The sequence below is a fragment of the Curcuma longa genome, chromosome 4 (assembly GCF_044706935.1).
Source record: "Curcuma longa cultivar G26 ecotype Majalengka, Jawa Barat chromosome 4, ITB_CL_G26_1.1, whole genome shotgun sequence".
Lineage (NCBI taxonomy): Eukaryota > Viridiplantae > Streptophyta > Magnoliopsida > Zingiberales > Zingiberaceae > Curcuma > Curcuma longa.
In genome coordinates, this window is record NC_133864.1 from 16,117,128 (window position 1) to 16,133,683 (window position 16,556).

Here is a 16,556-nt window from a genome sequence, read left to right on the forward strand (position 1 = left end):
TACAGATCAATTCAACCACCTATTGGATCCTTTCTCCTGCTAGGAAGAGACTGCTTTCCCTTGCGTCGTTTTCTCCCATCATTTGAATTGCTTCTTAATATCAGTGCATTTGGATGCGATGTGAATAAGCAATTTCTCCAGCTGCCTGCAATGCGAATCTAAATCAAGCTCAAAAGAAATCTCTGTGGAAATGCTGGAAAATGAGCAACAAACAAAATCTACCTGATGACGACGGCACTGATGGAATGTTCTTGCTGTCCGGACCATCACGACGACGGGCAAAAGTATTCCAGCGGTCCTCAACACCAGCAACTGTACAAGTGAACGAGAATTACGATCACGAAATGCTCCGGAAGCTGATAACTACGATAGCTAGATCTTAGATCCAGAGTTTTACTGAGAATAAGGTGAATGAGTACTGCTCAGGTCCGCCGATCAGGAGAGGAAGGAGATGACGAAGAAACAAAAGAACCATGAACTGGACGAAACAGAGACGATGACAGTTCATATCAAAACCCAAACAAATGCAAGCACAAACACAAGGAAAGCAAAGCAAAAGGATGAACTCACTGTTATGGCTATGGCTCGACAGCAGATTTTGCTCCTCGAATGGTCATCGTCATGGTGGTGCAAAGTATCAGGCTCAGAAGGAGGAGCTAGTGTTAAGATTTGAGCTCATGAAGATCCTCCTGTCTTGTGATCTCCCAGTTTCCTCTAAACGGGTATCGCCTAGGTCAAAGATCGCCATGGATGAACGATGAAGCAGATAAGAAAATACCTGAAGATCATAGGAGCAGTTCCATACTGAAATATCCTCGGTGGAGCCGTATATCCTGCCTCGAATTGCTGAAGTTTATAGTAGCAATAATCATAATAAGTTACTGAAATAGAAAAATCAACTGTCAGTTCAAGATTTCACCTGCAGGCAAATCTCGCACACAGTGTCGCCCTTTTCGTTGCACCATCTCTGGACGCATTTTCTGTGAGCAAACTGCCAGTAGGAAGAAAGGCATGGCGATTATTAATTCTGGAGTTTTTGCAGGATGTTAATCTAGCCAAAGAGTTCGACAAGAAGAGAAATTCACTAAATCTTTCAAGAAAAGTAGTTCCTTTTTTTTACCTTCAAGCTACCACGGCAAGAACAAGGAATCTCCATATTCAAATCTTCGTCTTCTTCTTGACAGATTCGGCACTCGACCGATTCCCCCACGGAGGTCCTGTCTCCGGCGATCCTTTTCCGGGTGATTTCTCTGCCTTGGTCCTCTGAAGATGATGAGCCGGGGCCGACTTGCCCGTCCTCCCTGCTCCCGATAGTTGCCTCGAGCGTCGACTCCGTGAGGAGCCGGTCCGCCAACAGCGCGAAATGGTCGCCCATTTTTCTGCAATCTTTGAATGAAACAGCTCTCTTCAACTCCGAAGACAGCATGACCCCATCGACCCCAATCTCAAAAGGAAATTGCAGAAAAGGATTGCAAGAAAACCAAGATATTCATCGATCATTAGCCGATCGAGGCATCGAGAAAAGCGTCACTGAAAATGGAATGAGAAAAAGTAGCAAGGAACAGTAGACATGAAAAGGAGATAAAAAGAATGGCAATAAGCGCAAATGGTTTCTAACAACGCTAGCAAAGAGGAAATATCAATGATCAAACGGAAGTTACCAAGAAGGTAAGCGCATAGACCCGCCAGAAACAGGGCAACAAGAAGAACGACGCAATGGAAAAGTGGCGGCTTCCTCAAGGAAACTAAGCGGCCGAAGAAGGAAGATGAGGAGGAGACTTACGAGGAAGGAATTGGATGTGACGAAGCGAAGCAAACAGAGGAGGAAGCAAGAGATGAAGTAAGGAGGAGGAGGAGGAGGAGGAGGAGGTGGAGGTGGTGGTGGTGGTGCTACAAGACACGAAACCAAAACCCAAAACTAAGCCACAATTTATATAAACATGCTTCAAAAAGTACAAAATTTCATTTGCCCCCGTTTATTTCCTTGTGTTTACTATCTTTTTCATAGAATTCACGACTCAAACGGCCCACACGGTGTGTCCCATGATTATTTGTGATGAAGTAAATCGAAAAATTACAATTAGTCACGAGAAAGAAGGGTACGTCTTTGGAGAAGGGAGTGCTCAGCTTCGTCAAAATTCGAATCCTTGTATTACTATCTCACCTACGGTTAAGCATTTGATTAAAAATTAAACTAACCTAATTGAATTAATCTAGTTTTAAAATTTTATTATTTTTTATCAAATTGAATCGATCAAATTTTACTATATAAATTAAATAAATCGAATTGATATAACATCCAAATCCTATTACAATCAATATGGATAAGTGTTATAATACCTCTGCACACTAACAAAAGTTTGAGAGGCCCACAATAAGTCTCGCTATGAGGGGAAGGCATCAAATATGAAAATGATGCTTCGGAAGATTCAAATACATGTGTTTCGATTTTTAAACCATGCTTAAGCAAATGGAGGTCTTGATTTTTTGAGATCATCTAGTATTCTGTCTATCGATTTTTATCTACTTGTTGAGTGTTGATGTCTTGAAGAGTTTAGTGTTGAAAGTATGTAAGTGATTGAATGTGTCACATTGGGTGACATGTGCCCAAATGATGTGTTTAAATGTTGATGATGTGTAAGAGGAACTACCTCAAATGTAGAGATCCAAATTTTAAGATGGACTTGTATACTTTGATTCTACTTTGAGAGTACTTAACTCTCAAAGTATATTTATATAATATGTACATATTTCTGGAGTATGCTAATAAAAAAATATTAATACAATATGGTATACATATATATTAAAGTTCAAATCAATACGAATGACTTTTTAATTAATTTGACTATTGACAGTTTAATTTTAAATTATATAATTAAAATTAGATCAAATAAATCACAATAATCAAGATTTTTTAAAAAATAAAATTTTGAATTAATAGAATTGAAATTTTAAAATAAATTTGTTTGACCGATTATTTCAATTTAATTGAGATTTCATTGGTCTCTAATCCTTTCTAGAACATTTTTATTTAATTTAAATAAATTTCAAGTGGTGCGATTTAATGAAATAGGAGGGCGTACATGAATAGCTGTGGCAACTACTCTAAATATTTACTACGACGACAGGCAAATAAGGACGAGGCACGTTGGACGCCCAGTTAGTGGTCACGTTCTCACCGCTTCTCGTCGCCGTTAAAACGCACGATTGCCTCTATGCGGATGGATAGATGGTCACTTTAATCATTGCAATGATTGGCCGAGGCTTTAGCTCGCATGCTTCTCAGAAAAAGGGCGAAATACCACTAACAAGGCCCGGTTCGGCCCAAATTTGCTTACTGGGCCGGTGCACATCCAAAAAAGGAAACAAGGAACTCGTCGAGGAGCTCGAGTGTCCACGAGGGCCTTTACAGTCATTCATCAGATTCAAGCTTCAAAAATTTTGAGTAATGATTTCGATCTTTTTATTCTGATTGTTTAGATCGTGGATTGTAAAATTTTATCTCCGAAGTTCTGTTTCCCTCCCTTCTCATGTTCTAGATTCACCAAAACCTCTTCTCGAACTCTCTACAGCAACCACCTCCACACATCCACATCCAGGAGGATGTGCGGAAGGGGGAAAAACAGAGGTAAGAAACTTCCGCCACCCATCAGACGGCGGGCAACGTCTTCGGCCGCCACGAGAGATCTGCGAAATCGGACGACCCGCAGGCCGCTACGTCGGCGAACTCCAACAGTCCCTCTTCGAACGACACTCCGACTTCCTCCACCTTCTCCTCTCCTCCTCCTCCGGCAGCATCCCGCACTCGAAACCCTCGAACCCTAGAATGCCGTCGTCGTCGAACCCCCAAATATCTCCCAGCTCAGGCTCCTCTAACTCTCCGGCACCGGAGACGTCCCCCGCGCCCGTCTCCTCCGAAGGCGGCGGCAGGCCTAGCTCGTCGTCGGAGGCCTCGAGCAGAAACTCCAGATCGGGGCGGTCCGCGGGCGCCTGCGCCGGCGGCGGAGAGGGGAGGGCGATTTCCTGCTCGAGGCTCTTCATTATGGAGGCGAGGTCATGCTCGCCCGCCTCCGCGTCGTCGTCCAGCATGTCGAGCAGGAAGCGCTTAGCTTCCGGCGACGAAATCTCCGGCGACCCTGCAGCTTCGAACTCCTCGCGCCGCCGCTTGTGGCCTCCGGCCGACGATCCCTCCATGAAAACCACCGAGCGCCTTCGATCTGGAAAAGTCGCGAAGGAGAAAGACACGCGTGCGAGAGGTGCGGTGCGTTGCCCGGTGGAAGAAGGGCCTTATATAGGAAGAGAATTTCGGCAAATATTTTATTCCCCAGAAAACCCTTTTTCTGTACGCACATGAAAAAGTAGCATCCGGCCGCGTAATAACTGCCAAATCGAGGGGCATCCCCGTAATATCACACACGAGAGAGAATCAAAAAGTTAGAGGAGCGTGGCGTCGGGTGATCGTGGGTACACCCGTCACGGGCGCGGAGGACGACGTGCCTTTTTTTTCTTTTTTTCCTCTTCCCTTTTATAAAAATTAGAAAAAAAAAAATAATCGACACATTTCCGTTATCAACTTGATTTGAAGTCCGGATTTTGACGTCCGATCTGGCATTGGCGTTAATTTGACGGTTAATTATTTTTTAACCACTAATAATTTCTCCATCACGTCCTTTGGAGCGAATCGACGATTGACAGGTCGGCCGATGGGCCCCGCCCAACTAATCTGCTGCCGATGCCTTCCGCCAGTAATTAATGCACTTGCGCCTGGCTAGTGGGCCCCCTGTCCATTAATGCCGGCGACACATCACGTGGCTGTGGCGCCGGGTCTAACGAGGAGGGCGATTGGATGCCACGTTGCGGGATTAATAACGCGGCGATAATTAAAATTGCGCCGGTGTGGGACCCGAGCGGGCTGGCTCGGTTCGATTCCGCACGTGGCAGCTCGCTGAGATTCTCCTCCGTCCGCGTCACCGTGCCGTGCGGCTCGTGTCGCGCTTGCTGGAGGAGCCGTGTCCAGCGCTGCGACACGTGGCGGAAGCAACAGCACGCCGTGTGGAGGCAGCGGCGGTGGGTCAGGAACCGAGGACAGGAGCGCGTGACAGAAGTGGGGCCCGCCCAGGCCCTCACGAAGTTTTTATTTTTAAAATTTTAATTCGGTAAATAAAGAAAATGCATTGAAAAAATAAATAAATAAATAAATAACCAGACAAGGACTGTTGAACATCAAGCATCAGTGTCCTCTCATGTCGGAAGGAAGTTGGCCCAGCTCACATCGACCTCTCGAATTCTCAACGAAATTTTCTCTTTTTTATTTTAACAATTGTGATATCATCATGACGTCAATATTAGGTCCTACTGAGATAGGCGGCATATCATCCACAACGCGTGATTAAACGCGCGTTAATAGCGGACGTGGAGGAGCGAGGGAAGGATGTGGAAGAGGGAGAGAAGAGAGAGATAATGAACGCGTGAACGCGTTAAAGGGTGGTAGTCGATCACATGATCGATTACCACACATGGTGGTCGATCGACCACCATGCGTGTGGTAGTCGATCACCTGATCGACTACCACGTGGCAGTGGGATAGCGATGCAGATGCTCTACGATTAACAAAGATTCTTCTAATTAATGAATGAAAGGCCGATAGATTTATATAATCTACCTAACGAATAAATCTTGACTTAAGAATATGCCTGCACGTTTTCCATGTTTAGAACAAACGACAAGAAGAAGAAGCATAAGCATGTTCTTTCCTCTTTTATTTGTCGGTAGAATGATGCTCTTTGAGTGATTAATTTTAATTAAGTGATTTTAATACGTGAGACCCTACCTGTTCCATGCCCCATCCAAACTAATCCAGTTATCTTGTTGAGTCATTGTTATCTAGCTATCAAATTAATTGAGAATCAATCATAATTTAAATTAAATAAGATTATCGTTAATAAATTTAAATAGATAATCGAGATTATAATAACAACTCTAAATCAAACATGCCTTAAAAAAAAACCCAATTTTGAAACTATGCTTTCTAAGGAGGAAAATTCTTCCTTGTTTTCTTTGTTGTTTGTTCGCCAACAGAGACCTCTCTTTTTCTCTGTCCTTCGATCATGGTTTAGAGGTAGAAATAGAATTCCCTCCTTTCTTTCTTTCTTTCTTTTGCATTCAACTTCAACCCAAGGCATGCAGAAACCAAATGCTTGCCCTTTTAACTTGCTCTTCACTCCAACAGCTCAATAGAAGTATTAACTTGTTTATTAATTCTAATCATACTATTCAGACAGACAATAATTCGGTCGCGAGATGTTAGATTTTTAAGCACAAAAGTCAAACACTGCGTTGACAACGCCTCTTTTCATGGGAAATTGAGTTCTCCAGTTCCAAGATGAAACACACTACAGTGCACAAGTCGAGCTATTAATTAAGGACGCATGCAAAAGCCGCCATGCTTAACAAAACGGCAGCATGCAGCTAAGCGATGGTCGACGTCGGCACTGAGCAGAGAGAGACAAGAAGAGAACGAAGAAGGAAAGGCTACGTTTCGACCTGCAAAAGCTAATTAATTCATTCGATCGATCTCCCTTTTCCTTTGAATTGATTAAGGCCTGTCAACCGTAAGTGATGGGAGCAGCAGGCAGCTAGCAGTTGCTATCCTATTCCTGGGCAATCTATAATTAGATCTCCTTCCTCAATCTTTCGATCTCCTTCCTTTCTTGTCTTTCTCCACAGGATGATTTAGCTCCATTACGCACCGAAAGTTCATACTGCTCGGCCTGGGCGAAACGCATTGCATGAAAATGGACAAAAGCTATATATGCACTTCACTTTTCTTCTACCCGAGAAAATATTTAATTAATTGTGTTCGTTTCTGAAGAAGAACCAAACCAGTTGACTAGGTTAAAGCGATCGATCGAGTGTTAATTTTCAGACTCAGTGATGAAAAGTCGAAGTGGAAGAGACGTTCAAAGGAGCCAACTCAAAAGCTGCGACAGAAGGCTAGCTAAGCGACCATAATTATAAGGAGGATCAACAAAGATTTCAGAGGAGCGATTGTCAATACACCATTATAGTTCCCGTCGCAGTACCTAACTAAAAAGGAGCTTTCAGAGCAAACTTGCAATGGTGGCTAGCTAGGGTTTGTAGTTGAGGGGAAAAAAAGATGTGTATATATATATATATATATATATATATATTCAGCATCATTCAATGCGTGCTCGAATGAAGCAGCAGTATACAGTCGAGGAGGTAGCTAGGGTTAGCTACCTAGCTAGCTAGCTAGCTCCTGACATAGTGTTTTGGTAGAAATGCCAATGTTTCATCGAACTTATAATTGTACTTTCAGTAAACAATCTAGCTTTGCACTTGCTTCAAATAGAAAGTTTGTTTCCATATATCTCTTCCTTTTTACTCGTGAAAGCGATCGAAATCTCTGCACCAATATAAAACTGACAAATCAATCTTGTTGGAAAAGTAAACTCTTGCGGTTACTGCAGCATTCAGTACAAGATCTTATACAACTAGTTAAGTGAGCAGTAATATGCCAACGTACGTACGTAGCTAGAGCTTTCATGAAGCTGATCAAGGAATAATGAAAACGAGCCATCGTTGACAGTCCCAAAGCAACTGTTTCAGATTAATTAATGACCGAGCTCGCTAAAGCAATAGTACAGTAATCCGTGATGGCTCTCATGTAGCCTTAGCATGCCCTTCTAAACTAAGAACACAACCATGACTTGGTAAATGGAGCCCTTGTCCTTATTGCCTCCCCTGGCATAGATGATAGATAGCATAACAGAACACATTGGCCACCTTCCTCATGGTCATGGCACACAAGACATTGGCAATATATGTAATAGAGTAGGAGTTGTAGGGGAGGAAGGCAACGTCCCTCTCAACACTGCTCTCGGCTCAAAACAAATAAAAAGCTACTATTACTGATCCCCTCCCCGATGACCAACACACTCAGCTTCTACTACTCACAGTGCCCGAAGCTAGCTAGAGCTCGCCTAACGCCTAGTACGAGAAAAGAAAGAAGAGGAAGAAGGGATGGAGAGAGGAAGAGTCGGCTGGGAGAACAGAGCAGAGCAGAGCAGAGCAGGAAGTGAGTAAACTGATAGAGAACTTTCAATCGCACACTCTTTCCTAGTCCCTCGCTTACTTGAAAAAACGCACAGCCTCGTCGTCGTGAGCTATACCTAGTGCACAATATCGCCAAACTGCCGTTATATTTCCCCTTGATCGCCTCACCTTCTTCTACCTCTCGATCGTCCGCTGGATCCTTGAGCGCTGCAATGTATAACTGCTTGTTTAAGCTGCATGCATGCCTCCTTATGATTCATGTGCTTGTTTAATTAAGCTGCTCATGATTGCTCTGCTTGGTTTGCAGGAGGGCAGAGGAGAATTCGCTCGATCTCAACAACTACCCTGACGAACACGGCAAGCCGCCGCCGGTAGAGGAAAGCTCGATGACCTCTGCTGCCTCCGTCGGCACTACTCGTGAGTTTGGCATATATATATTTATGCATGGTCAATATTGTTTCTTTTGAAAGATACGTTGACTACTGCAGGGTTTAAGAAAAAGAAGGGTTTGGGAAAGGATGAGGCTGCGAAGGTGTACGAGTGCCGGTTTTGCTCCCTCAAGTTCTGCAAATCTCAAGCACTGGGAGGGCACATGAACAGGCATCGACAAGGCACGATAGAGACGCATTCGCTTTGCACTTGTGTCGATCGATACGTATAGTTTGATCAATCTGTTTTTGTTTTTTTGTTTGTTGTTGTTGTTGTTGTTGTCAGAGAGAGAGACCGAGACGCTGGATCGTGCTCGTCAGCTAGTGTTCAGCACCGAGGGTCTCGCCGGCGCTGCATCAGCCATCGGGTTGAAAGTAGCTCACGGAGGCCCACAAATCCATCTCGGAGGCTTCCAACACGGCGCCGGCAACGGCAACGGCGGCGTGAATGGAGAACCGTTTCTCCAATTCCGACCGGCTGTGGTCTATTCCAATGAGCCTGCGGCGAAGCAATTCATGTACCCTTCTTCTTCAGCAGCCTCCTCGCCACCCTACCAACCCGCCGCCGTCGTTTGCAGTTACTACGTCGGCCAGGTCGTCGCCGGGGGCTCCCAGCGTCAAGCACACTGTGGCACTCATCAGAATCCCCCCGGTTTCACATGCTACGGAGCGCCGCTGTCTCGCGGCTTCCCGGTCGAGGAAGCGCGACTGGCCACCGCAAGAGACGACGGCGCGCCTTACAATCTGAGTTTGAGTTAGTGCGTTTGTCTGCAGCGTGCATTGACGACTGAAACAGAGGATCGTTGTGATGGGAACGTCCATAAATCTATCCCTAAATTTGATTCTGATGGAACTTGGCTAGCTGAAGACCCCCTTCATCTCAAATCTACTGAAAATTTCTTTTTCATATGAAATATACGAATAGAAATTAATATCTAATCAAAGTAAATAGTCGATGGCGGCTTGCAACAATTCCATGCATCTCCACAACGCCTCCCTCCGCCTGATCAGATTGAGGGTTCTTTCTCATCCAAAGCCTCCTATGGGCTCTTTCAGGCAAACCAGTGTCTACTGGATGTTCTTGGAGATCGTGTAAGAATGCTCGAATCTCGGGGATGAGTTTGACAGGTTCTCTGGCGGTGACGATCCAAGGATTTGCTCGTGCGAGTGGCCGGTTAGATTGGTTAGGATTTACTCGTGTCCCATAAAAATTTTTCAACAACCACCGAATCATATATTTATTTATTTTATTAAATATCTAAATCTTACGAACTAATTATATTTCACACTTTAGTCATTTATTTATTTATTTTATCAAATATCTAAATTTTATAAATTAATTATATTTTATACCTCAAATAAATTTACTGCGCGACGGATTCCTACGCGACCCGTGCGCGATAAATCCACGCCGTCCACGCCCGATCGTGATCAACCCACACCGTCCACGCCCGATCGCGATCAACCCACACCGTCCAAAAATCACGATCGCACAGTGTTTCTCCTCGGACCTTCGCCGCTTCCCGACGTTCGTTCATCGCCATCCGACCATCGATTGCCGCCGAACCGGACCCGTTGGAACCGCAACTCACCAGCGGTCCGGCGGGTGCCGGATTTCGGCCCCGATTCGGCCGGAATCCGGCCAAATTCCGGCCGAAATCGGCCAACAGTGGATTCCGGTCGAATCAGGGCCGGAGTCCGGCCGCGGTCGACGCGCCCGGCGCCGGCGCGTCGACCGTGGCCGGACTCCGGCCCCGATTCGGCCGGAATCCGGCCGGATTTCGACCGAAATCGCCGCCAGACGCTGGCGGCCGATTTCGGCTAGAATCCGGCCGGATTCCGGCGAAATCGGCCACTAGCGCGTCTGCTCTGTTTCGGCCGGAATCCCGGTCAGATTCCGGCCCAATCCGACCGGAATCCGGTGCCGATGTGTGCGTCGTCGAGTTGCACTTCCAACGAGCCCGGGATGGTGGCCGGTGGTGACCGAACGGCGACGAACGGCGGCGATGAACGCGGGGAGGTCCGGCGGTCGCGCAGCGGGGTCGCGCGGGGGCGTCGGGCAGGATATCAGAGCTGTATATATATATATATATATATATATTTGATATACTGCGCGACGAAAAAAACGCGACCCCGTGCGCGATCGATCCACGCCGTCCACGCCCGATCGCGATCAACAGCAACCGTCCAAAAATCGCGATTGCACAGTGTTTCTCCTCGGACCTTCGCCGCTTCTCGGCATCCGTTCATCGTCGTCCGATCACTGATTGCCGCCGGACCGGACCTGTTGGAACCGCAACTCACCGGCGGTCCGGCGGGTGCCAGAGTCCGGCCCCGATTCGGCCGGAATCCGACCGGATTCCAACCGAAATCACCGCCAGACGCTGGCGGTCGATTTCGGCCAGAATCCGGCCGGATTCCGACCGAATCGGGGCCGGACTCCGGCGAAATCGACCACCAGCGCGTCTGCTCTGTTTCGGCCGGAATCCCGGCCGGATTCTGGCCCAATCCGGCCGGAATCCGGTGCTGATGTGTGCGCTGTCGAGTTGCGCTTCCAACGAGCCCGGGATGGTGGCCGGCGGTGATCGGACGGCGACGAACAGCGGCGATGAACACGGGGAGATCCGACGGTCGCGCAGCGAGGTCGCGCGGGGGCGTCGGGCAGAATATCAGAGCTATATATATATATATATATATATATATATATATATATATATATATATATATATATATATATATAAAGCTTTATGTATTCTGAACCTAATGTAAATGTCTGGCAAAATATGAAAGCAACTGAATTTAATAATGAAATTTTATCAATGAGAATAAGTCTCTCAATAAACCTTCTGGATATATAGTTGAGTTTAAAAAATATTAACATCACGGTAAGAGTTAAAATGATATTATCTCGCTTAGACGTTTACAATTTATTAAAATTTTCTTTTTTAAAATACAATAATTTTTTATTCAAAATATGCATGCTTAAAATTTTGAAATATACCAAACTTTTAAAGTCTAAAAACTCTTTAGAGAGTTGAGGTAAAAAAATTCAAGAAAAGAGATCATTTTGAACAATATAAGGGATCTATTAACTAGGTAAAAGAAAATTTTAAATAGTAAAAAAAATATATTTTTGGAGAACTTTTGTGCAACATTTTCTAATCAAGAGGGTTTGGGTGCTTTAATGATGTGCAATTTACAAATGAATGCTAAAGTTAAGATACACTTTAATCAAATTAAATCACTTTAAGGTTGAATGTTTGACAGTCTCTCAACGATAAGATCAGACCTAAGCAAACACAAACAACGATGAAACACGAGCAGAATGAAAGCATCAGGAAAGCCAGCGAGCGGTTTATGCATCAATATTCTCAAAAGTTCAATGTCCAAAGTTAGAAATATGTTGGAAAAATTATTACGGCGACCAAAATCCATCTCTCGCTGTGGGACTTCAGTATCTATAATCCGAGTTTGTGTGATGAAAATAACAACAGTTTGCATTTCTAGCCATTTGGAAGAAATCAGGGCTTTTCCTTGCTCTTTGGCTCTTCAGCAGCACTGGGCTGCTCCGCCACCAAGAACCTCCTAACTTTCTGAAAGAAAAAAAATATATAAGGCGTCAAACTACATTGACAGTGCATAAAAGGTACATTGATACAAATGGTTCATGAGGTAACAGAAAAGAAACAACTGTAAATAATGTTGCACGGTATTAGTAGGGGCATAAGATTCATGTCTATCATCTATCACCTTAGATGTTTGATAAAATATGCATGATTTTATTCAAAAAAAAAAAAAAAAAGTATGATCAATTATATAGAGTAACTGTTGCTAACTGTCTTTTAAGAAAGAGAGCCAAAAGCTATAGCTCTCGATAAAAAACATCCAACTGATGCCGATCTCATGATCCAAAATACAGTACATTTATGAGGTAAGTCTGAGTATAGAGCTGAATAAGAAAGCCTTTACCCTTTTTTGCATGTTAAATCAAGAGAACCTTGGGCACACCATCTCTACTATGGTGCTAGAGACATGGTATTGTTGCCATATAGTTGCATCCCCAAAATTTATTGCACCTACTGATGTAATTTTTTTTTTATATTTCAGATGATTTTTCATAAAATGAAATGCATATGATTTTTTTATTCAAAAGCCCTCTCAAGCTTTTTCTCCATGTGAAACAAATTTATCACTCTGCTTGGATTGTTTGACACATGAAGTTCAGGATGACTGGTCTACAAGAAAAAAGGGTATGCAAATTAAATGAAGAAAAAAAGTACATACATAGTAGCTCATTGATACAATTGGCAGATGGAAGAGCACTAGCAGTCCTTAGTGACTGGCCTAATCTTGTCTGTTAAAGAAATCTGAAAATAGCACGGTTTCTATTAACTTATATCTACATAAATTTGATGAAATCCCTGCCTCAACAAGAGTAGCACATGATAATAGAAGAATCACATTCATATTCTGTCAGCACAATGCAATCCAAGCTTTAGATTTTCTCTTCCATGAATCCCAATCAACACATAGGTACTCTAGCAGCTAGCTAAAAAGGATGTAACATAAAAAGTGATTCTTATTGAAAATTTTCCTCTCGATCCTTTTGACAAGTCCACGAAATGTTGTAAAACAAACTAAAGGAGTTGGTAGCATAACAAATTTTCTATTATATTACTTTGTTACCCGATTGTGACTGAATTAGCAAAAGTTGTTCACTTATGATATTTTACAGTCATGTCTCATAATGTTCCTTAAATCAAGACAGAAGGCATATCTTAGCATAAGTTTGCCACAAACTAATAATAAGTTGTTGATATTTTAATTCTTTCCCTAAAAAACAAGTTTTTCATCAATAAAGATGAATAAATGGATCACTTAGAACCAAAAGTAAATGAATTTTAACTGTGGCTGAAACTTGTTGAACCTCTTAGCTATTGAAGTGTCAAGCCCAATCAATCATTCTAGAGTATATGTTGACTCAGACTTTTGTTTTGTTAAGTGTATGCCAATCCTTATAAAGCATACATTGAGCCCTTATGGAATATAAGGAGCTATCATGTAGTGGAGATGCTTGAGACAAATTGACTGGGTGGAACCATAGGTCTGACAGCATTTGCAACTGCAAAATTTGTAACAAGTTTGTTCAATGGGATCCTTGAAGTAGACAGTGGATTGTGCATTGAAGTCCATCTGGTGGATTTCAGGAGGCAGCAGAGGCAAGGAAGTAAATCAATCAACTATGAACATGGTTAAATCAGAAGCAAGGAAAAGCAGCCAGCAGAGGCAGAAGGCCTATTGAATCATTACAGTTTAAGTTAACACGTTAGGATATCACATATCTTGTGTATGGTTTAGCACTTTTGTCAGTCTTTAATTCACAAGTAGCATTTCACAGTTTAAGTTCACATGTTAGGATTTCATATATCCCGTGTATGGTTTAGCACTTGTGTTAGTGTTAATGTATATCACCCATATGCATTCACACCATACAGGACAAAAGTTAACTGTAATATGGTTTAGGACTTGTGATGCCATTGTTGCATATTGCTGATGGATATATCCATGTCACACAGGGCAAATGTTGTTAGATCAAATGATGTGAAAGATAGGATACCCTTGTAAGGTGAGTGTCATCATCCTTGTACAATGAATCATCCTATCTGAGTGCAGTTGCGAGATGTTTTTTGTTGTTTCCTTTTCATTTGTAGTGATTCATAGTGGGATCTTCTCCTTCCTCACCAATGTTTTTTTTTGTTTTGCGTTTCCATATTAATCATTGTGTTTGTGCGTGATTATGATGTGTATCACAATTCGTCACCAGTTTGAAAAGAAACATTTCCATGCTAATTCAGACCAAAGGGTTCTCTGCCTGAGCTTGATTATGCTAAGCTGACTTGTAGCCCACCGTTCCTGCTATCAGCAGGTATCAACCAAAATTATTGCACACTTTTACTAGCATCTTTAATATGTAGTAATAGAAAAAAAAACCCACTAAATAAAAAACTAGAAAAAAACATAAATAGATGTGATGCTTATTACCAACCACCAACATTCTACAGAAAACGCACTAGAGCTAATTTTAATTCCATCACGCGGCCACTCGCCTTGGTAACTAATCACGATAGGAAATCCTTGCCCGCCAAGTGTTCGACCGATGTGCACAAACATTTTACAGCACGAAGTGAGGGGCAAAACGAAGCGATCGAGCTAAAAAATATGAAAGACATTTAACCTTTGAAAAAAAAACTATACCTTCTCGAGAACACAGCTCCGTAGGGCGTCCAACAAGCGGAGGCACTTGTCGCGGTCGAAGGGGTTTTCAACGGCGCAGTTGAGCAGGTCGATTGCTTCCTTGGCGCAGACCGGCCGAGGCGTCGTTGACTCCATCGTGTGCTCCGGTGGTCGTTATTCTCCAGCTGCCGATCGATAGGAGATAGCGGTGAGGGAAAAAAAATTGTCGACGAGAAGAGAAGTGTAGAAGGCAGTGCTTTCCGTCTTGCGGCTTGCGGAACAAGAAATCGAGGGGAGCACGCCGTTCTGATTTACTGGCAGCGCGGTTGACGGTATTTATGTTAGGGCGCGTCTTAGCCGTTGGATGGGCTAGGGTAAATACTCGGATCACACCCTGCTAATCGAGAATTAAGATTTCGACCCCTGCGGAAATCATTGTACATTTTTTTAATTTATCAAATGTACTGACACTCTCTACAACTTAAAACATCCACCCAAGGATTGAGTCCATGAGACTGAAAGATTTATCATGTTTTTTTAAACATCAGGTAACATTTTCTTTAGATCAAAATCAATTTGAATTTATATTTAAATATCGATAATAAAAATTATATATTTTCTCATAAAATTAATTAAAAATATCAAAAATAAATAGAAGTAAGATTTACATTTGGTACTTGTTGATTAAAAAAATTTATGATAGAGTTTCAAAATGAATTATACAAATAATTCTAAAAAAGAAATGTATTAACATAACCTATATTGAACTAATTAAGGATATATACGATGATGTAATATCAAAATTGAAGACTTAAAATAGATTAATCGAAATATTTCTCATAGAAATAGAATTACATGAAGATCAATGTTAAATTCTTATATTTTTACATTAATCATAAACGAACTCATTAAACACATCTAAGATATAGTATCATAATGCATATTGTTTGTAGATGATATTATTTTAGTAAATGAAATACACGAAGGAGTAAATGCTAAATTTGAATATTGATGGAAACACTAGAAGTCAAATATTTTAAATCCGACCTAGCATGTCTAGGGTCAAAGGTCAAACCATGGTTCAGCTAGCTCAACAACGCCTCGGATGGCTCAGTTACAGTAACACTTGGCTCAGTCACAACTCGACCATTCAGATAGCTCGGTCACACGTTCTCACAGCTCGGTCCGACCATTCAGACAGCTCGACCACACGCTTTCATAGCTCGTCCCGACCACCTAGACAGCTCGGTTAGACACTCTCATAGCTCGTCCATTCAATGTTGCGGCTCGACCATCTCCTTGACTCAAGCTTATCGACTCTACCAAAAGGATAAGGACAGTTACAAAGTTCCCAAACTTGATCCTCAAAAATCTTGCATATTTATGCGCATAACCGTCAAAGGAAGATAATTATCTTGGCTGAGCCGTTGGATGATTGATAACGGTTAGAGATTGTGCTTTTAATGCTGCATTAATAGTCCATTTAACAACTCATCATTTCTTGAAAATCATGCCATTCTGATGGCTGTATAAGTCCCTGTAAGTATGGAAAAACTCTCTTTCTGGCATTCTTTACACATACATATTATTTTTTGTTCTTTTCTTACTTGAGTGTTGGAGTGGTCTCGCTGAGAATCTTGCCACCCTGCCTGTAACGACCCAGCCCCTCGGCCCCTTGGGCGGCCCAACTGGCGACCCCTTATGTCGTCAACCGACGACCCTTGGGCGTGCCGTTACTCACTAGGTCTTTCCACCCCTGGCCAGTGGATTTTTGTTTGTCCAGATTGAACTCTAGACCTCCAGGTTAAGTATTAGAGT

The 16,556-nt window shown here is 43.0% G+C and overlaps 2 pseudogenes; both read right to left on the reverse strand.

Annotated features, from left to right (window-relative positions):
• Positions 1–100: 100 nt before the first annotated feature.
• Positions 101–1,375, reverse strand: LOC141828163 (uncharacterized; annotated as a pseudogene).
• Positions 1,376–3,488: 2,113 nt separating this feature from the next.
• LOC141828400 (uncharacterized) lies at positions 3,489–4,248 on the reverse strand (annotated as a pseudogene).
• Positions 4,249–16,556: the final 12,308 nt, after the last annotated feature.